We start from the raw sequence: 14,005 nt of genomic DNA, 5'->3' as shown, positions 1-14,005 counted from the left end.
TTCATAGCACGCAAGTCTTCTCGCACTCCTCTCGAGTCTTTGGAACCAACCAAGTGTGCCCAAATAGTAGCCCCCACATTCTTGAAGATATGCATGGGATCCAAGAGATGATTGATTTGTAACTGACCCTAATAAGGAAGCTCGTGAAAGATCGATAGCCTCTTCATACCAGGAGGAGGTTCCTCTCCATTCGCTCTCCAAGCTTGAATCCAGTCACTTGCCTTCAAATATGATGGTGGTGGATCAAGCTGACCTCCACGTGCGAGATGGTTGAGCGGAAGGTATCGAGCATGACCTTCATAAACATTTTTCCTCATATGTTTGGAGTAACGTGCAAGCGATTTCAAACCCGGTCCACAAACAGGACAAGCATGGTACCCACTTGTAACAAGTCCTGCACGCGTGCATGAATGTGTTAGTATAAGACATGCATGTGAAAGAGAGTCATAAAAGCATAATCCCTCATTATACATGTAGAGACACAACCACGTACCTGTGCACTCTCCATATCCTGGGTAGTCATGCATGGTCCACATCAAGATACCCCTGACCAAAATGCATTTCTTTGCTCGGGATTGAAGTTAAGAGAGAGTCAGGTTCTTCAGGTTCCCATTTTGTATCAAGAGAATAATGTTGCCATTGCATCATTGGTTTTTCATCCTTTAAGAAAAATCAAAAATAGTGTGGAGCGCTATGACCTATCAGGGCATCACCACCTTTTTGTATGAAAGGTAGAATAAAGCTCTTCCAATCATACATCCTCTCAACCATTGAGCATATTGTTCCTTCCTTATGGCCACCAGCTTGCCTCCCACATTTTCTTATCAAGTCATCCATTGTCTCCATGTCCTTGTGTTTTAGTTCTCTTGAAACTGTGCTAAATACCTGATCGATATCCTCATGTGTGTGCCCAACCAACAAAAACCCAACTTCAATCTCATTGAAGATTCTATGAGCGATTAGCATTGAGCAAAATGCAAAGAAGAGTACATTCTTATTCTCTCGTCCGCAATTGTCTGCTTGTACTCTCAAAGTTGCTGGTAGGCGACCTTTTTCTGCATGTACATTGTGAATTGCCTTCATAACGGATGTTACAACTTGATTGCTATCGTGTAGATGCAAGGAATCAATCCATATGTCTACAAAAAACTTAAATCCGTGCACTAACACTCCACATAGATGTGTCTTTAAAAAGTATTTGCCTTGTAGCTTAGGTGGAGTGTTAACGAATCGAGGTAATGTTGTTGTATTTTGATCCATACCATCTACAATAATGCACATGTACTCATTTGGGTGAGAAATAGCTTGCTCCTTCCAAAATGCATATTTTATTCTAGAATGTTGAACAAGTCCATGATGAAATTCTCTCTTTCTTTTGTAAGCTTCTTTTTGTTTTGGAGATGTTGCACTCTCAAGTGCTCGCTTTAGATCATCACACTCATTGCACTTTGACATTTTTTGCCTCTTTGGGATTTTAACATGTCCAAAGCTTTTTTTCCAAAGAGTATACAAAGTATGAAAAGATGCTGGTGCATGCCCTCTTTTTTGGTCAAACCTATCAGAAGATGCATTTCTGATAGGTGGGGTTGTGGTAAAGCATTTTCATAAATGTAATCTTTCAAAATTGCTGTTGCCGCAACCGTTGAGGCTCTTGTTTTGGGCCTTCCTATGTTTCCATGAATGTTAAATTTAACTCCATACTTTGCTTTATTAGCCAAATTCCAATATGTGCCATGTGATAATCCTGTAATAATGCGATATGCATTATTGCATATACTTTTTCCATTTATAAGAGGCCTTATTTGATGTCCTGAACTTCGCCTTCTCTTATCATTCACAAGAAAGCAAGACAATCTCGTGAGTAGGTATTCATTTCTTCTGCTTCCTTTCCTTTGCCAGACATGTTCTCTACAACCCTTGATGTCATTTAAGTTAATGGATCGCATACATGTACGCTTACAGCATGTAGATCGCATTGCTTTTAGCATAACATCTTCATTCATTACTCTTATTCTCTTTGGTTGCTTTTCTCAATCTGCCTGCACTCGTTGTCTTTTCATGCATCTGTATGTCCGTTTTTGGACCTTCTGTACATTCTTATTTGGATTTGTGTAGTTCTCCTTGTAAGATTTATTTGTCACGTTGTTTTCATGAGATGTTGCATCCTTGATCTTATCACTCTGACAGTCAAATACTGAATATTCCTTTGTTGATGTCATCCTTGCTTTTGATACATTCGTCAAACCATTTGTAACATTTACAAGTTCACAATCAAAGTCAAACACCGAATAGTCCTTTGTTGATCTCATCCCTACTTTTGATACAATCGTAGAACCACTTGTCACAATGGCATTAGAGTGTCCCGAATGATCTTCAAACTCATCTATTCCTGAGAGAACATCACTCATTGATGCACTTTCTATGGATTTCATAACTCCATAGTCAGTGGTGATAGAGTGTCCAGAATGATCTTTAAACTCATCTATTCCTGAGAGAACATCGCTCGTTGATGCACTTTCTATGGATTTCATAACTCCATAGTCTTGAAACTCCTCTACTCTAGAGAGAACATCACTCATTATACTATCATGCATGATTTCCATAATTCCATAGTTACCTGGTTTGACTCCAAGAACTTTATCAGTATCCATGAAGCCATCCATGCTTGAAAATATAACACTTTTGACATCTTTGCCCAAGTTCTCAATGTGCATGAACTCATCCACCCCGGATAAGGCATCACTTGTGAAATATTTTTCTTTCTTGGTACCAATGAACTCATCGACTTCTGATAAGACGTCAGTGCTATAGTTGAGTGCATTGGAATCATCCATCTCTGAAGGAATAGAGCTTGGTACATTGGCATATTCTTTCAATTCTTTGATGTTGTAGTATACATTATGTTTATCATTAAAAACCATTGGTATGTCTAGGAGCTCTGGAAATATCAAAGACCTACACTCCTCTCCATAATATTGTAACTCCTCTATCCAAGGTGCCATGTACACGTCCATATTTTTTGCCTTGTACTTTCTAGGCACAAGTAGTGCAAGCATGAGGTGTCCCTTTTTTATTGTTAGCCATGGTGGGATATTATAATTTACCACGACTATGGGCCATGTCAACCAAGATGTCGAGCGTAACCCGAAAGGATTCATGCCGTCCATGGCGAGCTTAAGATGTAAGTTGTGTGGCTCCCTCGCAAAGTCTGGCCACTGATTATCTATGTGCTTCCAAGCTGCACAATCTGCAAGAATCCTCAATGTGTCATCAGTGGACCGATGAGATGCATGCCATGTCATCAACTCCACTATGGATTTGCATAGGAACATGTGTTGTATTCTTGCAATGATGGGAAAGCGTCTCAAGACCTTTATCGGTATCCGCTCACCCTGCAAGTCATCTCTATATCATTGTTCCCCACACTTTGGACAACTAGCCAAATCTCCATGCTCACGACGAAAGAGAATACAATCATTACGGCAAGCATGGATGGTATCATAATCCATACCCACTGTTAGCATCTTTTTCGCTTCATCTCTTGATGCGGGCATGGTATTTGGTGCAGGCAACATCTTCTGGAGCAACCTATGACAATTCAAACATACATAGGCTTCGAACAATGGTGATTCGGTATACAGTATCCAAATGATGATTCTCAAAACAAACATGATGATTTTCAAAACAAACAATATCCAAATAATGAGTCAAATTAAAGGAAGAGCTAACGTCATTAAGGCTGAGACACTTGTATCCGACCACCCATACTTTACTTGCAGATTCAAGATTGAGAGACAAGCACATAGTTTAGACATCCTAGCACTCTTGTACAATTGTGTTGATTGCAATTCTCGCATTTTGACCTCAGACTCTGACATCACGTGTACATGGGATGTAGTGCCCCTAAAAATAGAATCCATCATGTCGACCATACCCTCGTCATCATCCGGGAGACTATAGTCTTGCTCAAAGAAGGTATATGCATACCCTCGTCAGCCTCCTCATCCTGTTTTAAGATTTTGTGTAAATATAAGATCTTGTATTTCCTGCTATCCAATAAGACTGTGAACTTAAATAGCTTTGACTTACCGATAGTCCATCAACATGTGCAACACCAACGATGGGTACTGGTTCGGGCTCCTCCCCATACATCCACAAGTGGTGCATGATAATACAACATTGATGTCGTACTTCTCGCTTGCAATGAGTGCAATGATAGTATAACCTCTCTGTAAGCCACTTTGTGCTCCCGGGCATTGGCGCATCATTGTCCCTTCCATCTACACTTATAAAATCACAACATAAGTTGCAAGAAAATATATTAACAGTTATAAAATAGCATCTATGAGCTTCCCTTCAACTTGAATAAAAAGTGTCTTAAAGCGTCACTATATAGTGATGTTTTTGCTCTGTTCCATCGCTATAGAAATGCATCGCTATATAGCGACACTGTGGGTTAAAATCGAAACCCGATGCTACATGCGGTGCTTTCTTTAGCACTCTCTAATCTTTCAAGTAAGCAAGGCAATCTCTCCTCCCACCTATTTTCGATGACCTCCCACCTATTTCCGACAACCTCCCACTCTATTTTCCACTCCTCACCCTTCTCCTAGCTCTTGTGCTCCCTCTCCACCCTTCTCCCTCTTTAGTTTCTTGAAAGGAAGTTTTTCAAGAGGTGAGTCTGTTTCAACAATGTAGGTTATTTCTTTGTTAGCTTTAGTTTTGTGAGTGCTTCTTCTTGTATTGCTAAACCTGTAAACTAGTTTTCAAAGGATTGAAAACGAGATTTCCAGAAAGAAAGAAGACTCACCTTTTCTTTCCCTTTTTTGTATTTCTCTTCCTTCTCTTTCTCCTTGTCTCCTCAATCTCCTCCTTTCAAGAAGTTAGTTTTGTAATCTCCTCCTTCCTCTAACATCTTATTTGAAAAATGGTATGTTTCCTCTCTTTTGTAGGGCCAGTGCACAACACTGAGCGGGATGTACTATTTCAAGTAAGTGCTTCCTCTTTTTTCCATTTGTTATTTTTGTTATTTGCATTGGCCTGTAGCTAGCACCTTAAGCGCTAGCTGTAGTGATGGGCGTAGAAACCCTCTCTCCTTCAATCTTTCAATCTCTTTCCTCCTCTTTTCCCCTCTTTCCTTTCCCTCTTCTTCTCTCTTTCCCTCTTTCCTTTCCCTCTTCTTCTCTCTTTCTTTCCCTTTTTTTCCCTCTTTCCTTTCCCTCTTCTTCTCTCTTTCTTTCCCTCTTCTTCTTTCTTTTCCTCTTTTTCCCTCTTCTTCTCTCTTTCCCTCTTTCCTTTCCCTCTTCTTCTCTCTTTCTTTCCCTCTTTTTCCCTCTTTCCTTTCCCTCTTCTTCTCTCTTTCTCCCTTCTCTTATGCTCATGCATAAGCATAAGCATGAGCATATACTCATGCTTATGCTTATGCATGAGCATAAGAGAAGTAGACATATGCTCATGCATAAGCATGAGCATATGTCTCTTTTTCTCTCTTTCCTTTCCCTCTTCTTTTCTCTCTCTTTCCCTCTTTTTCCCTCTTTCCTTTCCCTTTTCTTCTCTCTTTCTCCCTTCTCTTATGCTCATGCATAAGCATAAGCATGAGCATATGCTCATGCTTATGCTTATACATGAGCATAAGAGAAGTAGACATATGCTCATGCATAAGAGAAGTAGACATATGCTCATACATATGCTTATGCATGAGCATATGTCTCTTTTTCCCTCTTTCCTTTCCCTCTTCTTCTCTCTTTCTCCCTTATCTTATGCTCATGCATAAGCATAAGCATGAGCATATGCTCATGCTTATGCTTATGGATGAGCATAAGAGAAGTAGACATATGCTCATGCTTAAGCATGAGTATATGTCTCTTTTTCCCTCTTTCATTTCCCTCTTCTTCTCTCTTTCTTTCCCTCTTTCTCATTTTCAATCTCTCTTTTCTTTCCCTCTTTTTCCCTCTTTCAATCCTTCTTCTTATCTCTTTCAATCCCTCTTCTTCTCTCTTTCAATCCCTCTTCTTCTCTCTTTTTCCCTCTTTCTTTTCCCTCTTCTTCTCTCTTTCTTTCCCTCTTTCTCATTTTCAATCTCTCTTTTGTTTCCCTCTTTTTCCCTGTTTCAATCCTTCTTCTTCCCTCTTTCAATGCCGCAAGGGAATGCTAACACAAGAGTTAGATACATGCAAAGACTATAAAGCAAGTGATGATGAAGAAGAAAATCTAGACATTTATACATCTACAATTAAAGATGTGGACTATCAAGTGCCACTCATTGATGTTAAATAAAAAGGCAGAAAATTCTAGAAGTTTTAGTTGATGGAGGTTCAGGTGTGAATATCCTATCAGAGGATATATTAAAAAAATTTTGCTGAAATGAGCTGGTTCTAGCACCGTTCCAAGTAAGGATGGCTGACCAAAGAAGAATCCAACCTCTTGGAATCTTGAGAGGGCAAGAAATTGTTGGATAAATTGATGTTTAGGGAACACACTTATGGACATGGTCATGTGGTGTGTGTGTGTGCTAGCGAGCTAGTGCTTGTGTAGGACATGGTGTGAGTGCTAGTGATGAGCGCCAGGGTAGGTGTGTCAGGTGACTCATCAGTTAGGTGTTGACCACCTATGTTGGTATGATTAAGATAAGTTAGGGACTTAGTGGTCAATTTGATGGAGGACTTGGGGGTGTTACTGATGGAGACAATTAAGGAGATAATCATGGATCTGGAGCCACCTACTCAAGGGCATTTCACTATATGTAACTCTACTCATGAATGAAATCACACTTGCTATGGCTCTCAATTGCTCACTTGCTCACTTGCTCTTGCCTTCTTGCTTCCTCCATGTATTCACCGAAATTACAATCATGGGTATGACCTTCATAGTTACATTTGTGGTACTCAGAATGGAGGAAAAAGATTCTACTTACAACATGCTCTTGGGTAGGCCATGGTTGAGAGCTGCCAAACTCAAGCAAGATTGGGGCTCAGAGAGAATCACTATCAGGAAGGGAAAAAATAAAATCAAAGTTAACTTATCTTCTACAAAAAGGTCATCAGGAGATGTGTCCAGGACCATGAGCAAAAAGCTGTATTAATAGAAGCACATGGAGGTACTGTAGGAGGTCACTTATCAGGAGATCTCATAGGCAAGAAAATCTTGCAGGCTGGATTATGGTGGCCCACAGTGTTAAAGGATGGTGGCCCACAGTGTTAAAGGATGCCAAAGAGATGATAGACCAATGGATACTGACAAGATGCCACACCAACCTGCTACTAATTATTGCACAAAATGGGTAGAGGTTGTTGCACTCAAAACATGTAAAGCTAGAACAATTGCACATTTTCTATACCATAATATTGTTACCAGATTTGGTGTTCCAATTGAGATTGTATCTGATAGAGGGACACATTTCATAAACAAAACAATTAGAAAGATGACAAAAATGCACATGATGTTGCACAAAAAGTCTACAACATATTACCCACCACAAGCCAATGGCTTGGTTGAGACTACAAACAAGTTAATGAAAAAGGTTTACAGAAGAACCATTGCTGATCATCCACCAAAGGATTGGGATCAGCATTTAGACTCAGTACTTTGGGCACTAAGGACACCTCACAAGGTAGCCACAGGATTGACACCTTTCAGGCTGGTGTATGGATGTAAAGGCAATAATACCCATGGAATTTATTGCAGGAAGTCTCAGAGTAGCAATTGACAACAAAATTTCCCCGGAAGACTCCATAAATGCAAGATTGGAGCATCTTTTACAATTGAATGAGGATAGATTGACAAGCCCTCACATAGTTGACATTATTCAAAGAAGAAGAGCAACATGGATAAATAGAAACATAAAGTTTAAGCTTTTCCAAAAGGGAGATTTAGTGTTGATGTTCAACACTAAACTGGGAAAAATGCCAGGACAGATATGATGGTCCATTCAAGGTACTTGAGGCATATGAACAAGGGACATTTCTTCTCTCAGATCTCCATGGTAATCCATTTGACAAACTAGTAAATGGCTTCAAAATGGCTGAAACCATACATTGAAGACCCTACAATAGAGGCAAAAATAAATACAGTTTCTTTGCATGATTCTATAAATAAAACAGAATATTTTCACTCTATTTCAACATTTCAGGTTACCAAAGTATCAAGCATCTCCAAAGTACAAACTCTATGTATATCACTTAGCCAAGGACCTGCAGACGAACATCACCAACAAGGATTTACGATATTACAATTGTCCTGTCTACAGAGAATCAAAGCAAAACTATCTCTAGTGACTGAAGAAAATAATGCAATATCAAAATTATTTTACACACCGACAGATGGAAGAAATCAAGAGTAGCAACTAAAGAGCACTATGCAAGGTAGCAGCAGCAACAAAGATTACTACAAAAGTAATAGCAATAGCAGACGTCTCTCTGCCACCCTGATAGAACAGCTCCAACATCAAGCGGTAGCCCGCCTAGTAGGACACTCAAACCAACTACAAAGCAGCAAAATATCTACTCAGGTAATTTTATGTTATCTTGGCAAACAAGGGATTAATTATAATGTTATCACAGGAGAACTGGAACATACACAAAAGCTATACATTGTGATCAAAGCGGCAATCTGACTGGAGTCCAATATGAGTCCAACTCCCTGGACAACACGGTCCAATGGGTATCTGACATGCCTCAAACTCGGACAGGCGTAGTTCGACTGGCGTCCAACAGCACAACTGGCTCAGTCAGATATATCTGACTCACATGTGCCAACGCTCTGCCATAATCTGTCCAGCCAAAGACCATTTAACCCTAAGGCAACATGTCACGTCCGATTGACACGAACGAGGTCCATCGACTCGCGTTCACCCCTCTTCTAATTAACAGTAAACACATCGCCAAACATCTAACTTCTCCCCGACTCCAATAAGTCACCCATCTGCATCCTCGACTATCACCCGCTGACTATCCACTGCCAAGGAATTTTGTCCCATCTGATGCACAATTCACAAGATTCATCTTACTCTTGCCTCAGAATGTGAGCATATGAACTCACCGCCCACACTATGTGGATAATTCCTCACTTTCATGCGAAGCTCTAGCCTCGACGCGGCCAATCATAAAAATTACACATGACACCGATGCAATTTGACAATGGGAGCTCGATGCAACTCTCATAATCCAACGATGGGAGCTCGATGCAACTCTCACATGAACTCTCATAATCTGACAATGGGAGCTCGATGCAACTCTCCCCTAATCACCGACAAACAAGCAAGCTCCACAAAGATCAACTAGAAAATGCCAGTTCTCGCAAGCTCCACACCACACAAACTAGTACATATGGCACCAAAACATAAGTCCTGCCCCACAACCCCAATCTTTTCTCAGTCTCAATAGCCATCCCTCGACCTCCTCATCTCTACCACCCTCCTTGACTTGGACATGGATCCCAGGAAGAAGCTGATGACCCTGCATGAAAGAGCCCATGCTAGAGCCCTGCTGTAGAAAAAACCATCATGGCAAAACCGAACGAAGAGACAGAGAGTGACTATCAGATGCCATAGCCAGCACTGAAGAAGCAGATAATTACAGCTACTTTCCCTGGATTCAAAGTATCTCTCGATGTGCAGAAGAACAAAAAGTGGATGAAGCAGATTGGCCTGCTACACTATGTGACACTACCTTGGGCAGCTTGGAAATCCTCACCCGATGCTCTCAAATAGTATGAGTATTTCCAGAAAACGGGAGGTAAGTTGACAGATACCTTGATGGCTACCCTCGAAGTCATTGCTGAAGTTTTTCAATTACTGTTGATAAGGGAGAAGGTAACATATCAAAAAGATATTGATCAAGAGATGTAGCAAGAGTTCGGTCCGCCTAAGACAACCAAAAAGCATTTTGTGGTAAGTAATGTGCAAGACAGTGGGAGAAGGCAGCAGTTAATTTGGTATTTGGAAAGAATGCAATTGTTGGTCAAAACCAATACCATGAGCCATGACTCATATGCCTTGCTCAGAGTAGTTGAAAATGGGACCAGAATCAGTTTGGCTCATATCCTACATTCAAGGGTCATGAGCAAAATTGTGAAAAAGGACCTAACGTCAACAAATGCACACTCGAAGATTTCACCCATCATCACTGCTCTATTCGAATGCTCTATTCGAATTTGTAGCATAGAGTTCGACTGAGAAGCCTCACGTGAGTATCCAATATAGGGAGCAAAGGACAAAAATGCAGCATAGCCCAGATACAAAGCAAGAGAGCAGGCACATCCCGGATCCAGTAAAATATGCAAGATTTGGAGGCAGCCAAGTACTCCCATGAAGAGAGCATGCAAGCGGTGTATGGAACATCACTCACAGAATCGTCATGGGATACTCCCATTACCAAATAAGCAGAACTACCAAGCAAACCACAAAAGCTAGCAATGAGCCAGCAACAAGGAAGATTAAGCTAAATCCAAGAGTAAACACAGTAGTGAAACAGACATGGGTGTAGCTTGAAGATGACCTCCCGAGGATCCTACTCAATTCTCCTCCACATAGCCCTATAGGTGGTTTCTCACCATTACACAAACTTACTGTTCTTTTGGAGACCCGATATCAGATTCACTGGCAAAGAGAACACATGAGGAGGTGTCAACAATGGAGGTAGACCATGCCTTAATCACAATGAAAGACTACTGTGATCAACAAAGAAAAAAGAACTGGGAATTGCAAAAGCAAGTATAGGAGTTACAGAGAGAAAAAGAGGCAACAAAGAGTTTACTTCTCAAACAGACCAAAAATTAATATAAAATATCTATTTTGCAAATTCACGAGTTCTCTACTATTCTTTCATTGTTTAATTCAGTCTACATGCAATTAGTCTCTTGTCCAACTCCTTGCACCTGTTGCATTTGAGTTGACGTGTGTTCTGTGTTTTCATTAGTTGAATGCACTTTGAATAGAGAGAGAGAGAGAGAGAGAGAGAGAGAGAGAGAGAGAGAGAGAGAACCATTGTACTACTGTCATATCATACTACTTAGTACTATTTGGTTAGTACTATGTGATACTATGTAGTACTATCTTAAGTAGCACATCTACTGTCAATTGAGAGAGAGAGAGAGAGAGAGAGAGAGAGAGAGAGAGAGAGAGAACCATTGGACTACTATCATATCATATTTTTGTAATGTTGCTTATATTGCACTTATAATTCAGTATGAGCCATACAAAATCAGAAGGCGCCATATAAAATCATAATGAGACATATAGAATCAGTCATATGACATTACGGAGCTCAAATGGCTTGGATAGAACAGCTTTGCGTTGCACTCCACACACCCCAATATACAACTCAGTCAGGCTTGGATACATACAGTAGCTTTGCGTCGCTGCACTCCACAAACCCCAATATACTATATTCTAGGAAGGAATGACCCTAAATGTAGGAGTTTTCGGCCCTTCTTCCTCAGCATCCTCATTAGTAGCTAACCCAAGGGATTGTTGTCTTGGACATCCGAAGTTACTATTTCTTCTGGGCCGTACCCTGCATCTGTAAGGTCTCTGAAGATGTTATTAGCCCTTTTTGCAATTCCATCCTGTAGCTCTAGAGCAGAAGAGTGTACAGCTCTATTACACATTGATGGATCTGTAATGCCAGTAAAAAAGAACCAACTATATGAGCACCATAATAGACATGACACATGATTCCTTAGCTTAGACCTGACTACTAACAGTTAGTATTATTTTATCCAAAACCAAAATTGGTACTATATGGTTGAGCAAAAAATACCATAAAAGATAACATATAAAAAAGGACCATATATTTTATTGCATCGACATTGACTATTTATGCACTAGTTAAAACAATGGCTCACCTAGTACTTTTATTAGCAAACACCAGTACCATTTAACAACACTAATACCATGTAAGAACACCAATACATTTATCAGCTCACCATTAATTTTATCAGCAAAGTAACCATCAAAGTTTGTATTACAAAGTAACTAGTACAAGTTTGTATTTAGAAAGTAACAACATCTGTATTCATCAATGTACAAGTCCTTTACAATCTGGCCATCAAGGCCTAGTGTATGGTGGGTATCGGTTTACATAAGGATTATGCCTAAGAATCTATTGGCACATCTCATGTGGAAGGTCTGCTATTCTTTGTTGGATGATAAACTAGTCCATGGGCTTTGGATCTTCAGTTAATAGTGAAACGACAGCATCAACACACCCCATGTCATCATAATCTGTAGAGAAGACTTCAACAAATAATTTGGCTAGATGCTCACCACGGGCAACTGCAATGTGCTCAATCACATGGCCTTCATAAGGGTATCTCATTGTAAATGCAGGAATGTAACACTTTCTTTGGCATTTGCTAAATCCAATAAGTATATATGGGAGCAACTGATTTGACAGCTCATCATAATTAGGATCTTCGTCATAGGCGAAAGGAGCTATGCTGGAATCGGGAGGATTTAATGCTACTTTCAAAGGAGTGTCGTCAACCAGGAGTGTGTTCATGGGATCATAGTCAATGTCATGCATAGCCAATGCACTAAATGGCTTAAGCAGACACATCTCATCCAGCCGTGTTGGGTGGTGGAATTCTTCCCTTGTACAACAATCCTCCTGTGCAAAGTTGAACAGGAACTTGAACTCCCTAAACCCATCATATCCCAATATGCTTTCTATCAAAGACACTATGGGACTGGCATTTCTCCTTGTCATACTACTCCATGTAGCGATCTCAAAATGCTCCCACAAAGATTTCATGAAATTGATCAACGTGGCCGCAAAGAGATGACACGGTTGCCTAATTTATGAACATCACCACCTTGGGCCATTTCAGGAGCAATCTGCCACCACCTCTTTAATAATATTCCATTCAAATAAAAGATTAACAACTTTTTTTGAGGTAGAACATCTCCGGAGTCACCTAGAAGCAACAATAACACATATACAAATCCATCATACTTGAGTTGATGAATTGCAAAAAGAATTTCATATCAACTTACGAGAAGATAAATTGCAAAAGGAATTTCATAAAAAAAACAAGGAAGATAAATTGCAAAAATAATTTCATTCAAAAAACAAATCCATCATACTTGAGTTGATGAATTGCAAAAAGAATTTCATATCAAATTACGAGAAGATAAATTCCAAAAAGAATTTCATTAAAAAAACAAGGAAGATAAATTGCAAAAATAATTTCATTCAAAAAACAAGAAGATAAATTGCAAAAAGAGTTTCATTTAAAACTTCCGAGACTAGCTCTCATACAATGTCATTTCATAGATGATCTGGTCCTAACATTTGGGGTTGGGCATTTGCTAGGATCAATCAAATACTGCTAATCCTAATACTACTACATAATACTAAGTGCTAAATAAGGTACTAAATACTACTAATACTAAATAGTACTAAGTGCTAACTAGTGCTAAATACTACTAAATACTACTGATACTAAATAGTACTAAATACTGCTAAATACTACTGATACTAAATAGTACTAAGTGCTAACTAGTGCTAAATACTACTAAATACTACTAATACTACTAAATAGTACTAAATGCTACATATTAATAGTACTAACTGCTAACTTAGAGTGCTGAATAGTAGATGATAAATAGTATTAAATGCTAAATAGTACTAAATGCTGAATAGTACTAAATGATGAATAGTACTAAATACTAAATTATAGTTTTAAAAACTAAATAGTACTAAATACTAAATAGTACTAAATGCTAGATAGTGCTAAATGGTACTAAATGCTTAGTAGTATTTAGCCTTTTAGGCTATAGTACTAAAGTCTAGATAGTGCAAAATATTAAACATTGCTAAATGCCAAATAGTTCTAAATCCTAAATATTACTAAATCACATAAACAGTACTATTTAGTACTAAATAATGTGATGCCCCCTCCCGACATGACCATCAACAAGATCTCATCATTAGTATTTTGATATTAAGCCATGCCTACCCATAAGCATGCATCAACAATTTTCTAAATGGTCTCATGCTTGGTATAC

The sequence above is a fragment of the Dipteris shenzhenensis genome, chromosome 2 (assembly GCF_047967505.1).
Source record: "Dipteris shenzhenensis isolate YYH24624 ecotype China chromosome 2, Dip_SZ_1.0, whole genome shotgun sequence".
Classification (NCBI taxonomy): domain Eukaryota; kingdom Viridiplantae; phylum Streptophyta; class Polypodiopsida; order Gleicheniales; family Dipteridaceae; genus Dipteris; species Dipteris shenzhenensis.
The sequence above is the reverse complement of the archived record's forward strand: the minus strand, read 5'-3'. Positions refer to the sequence as shown.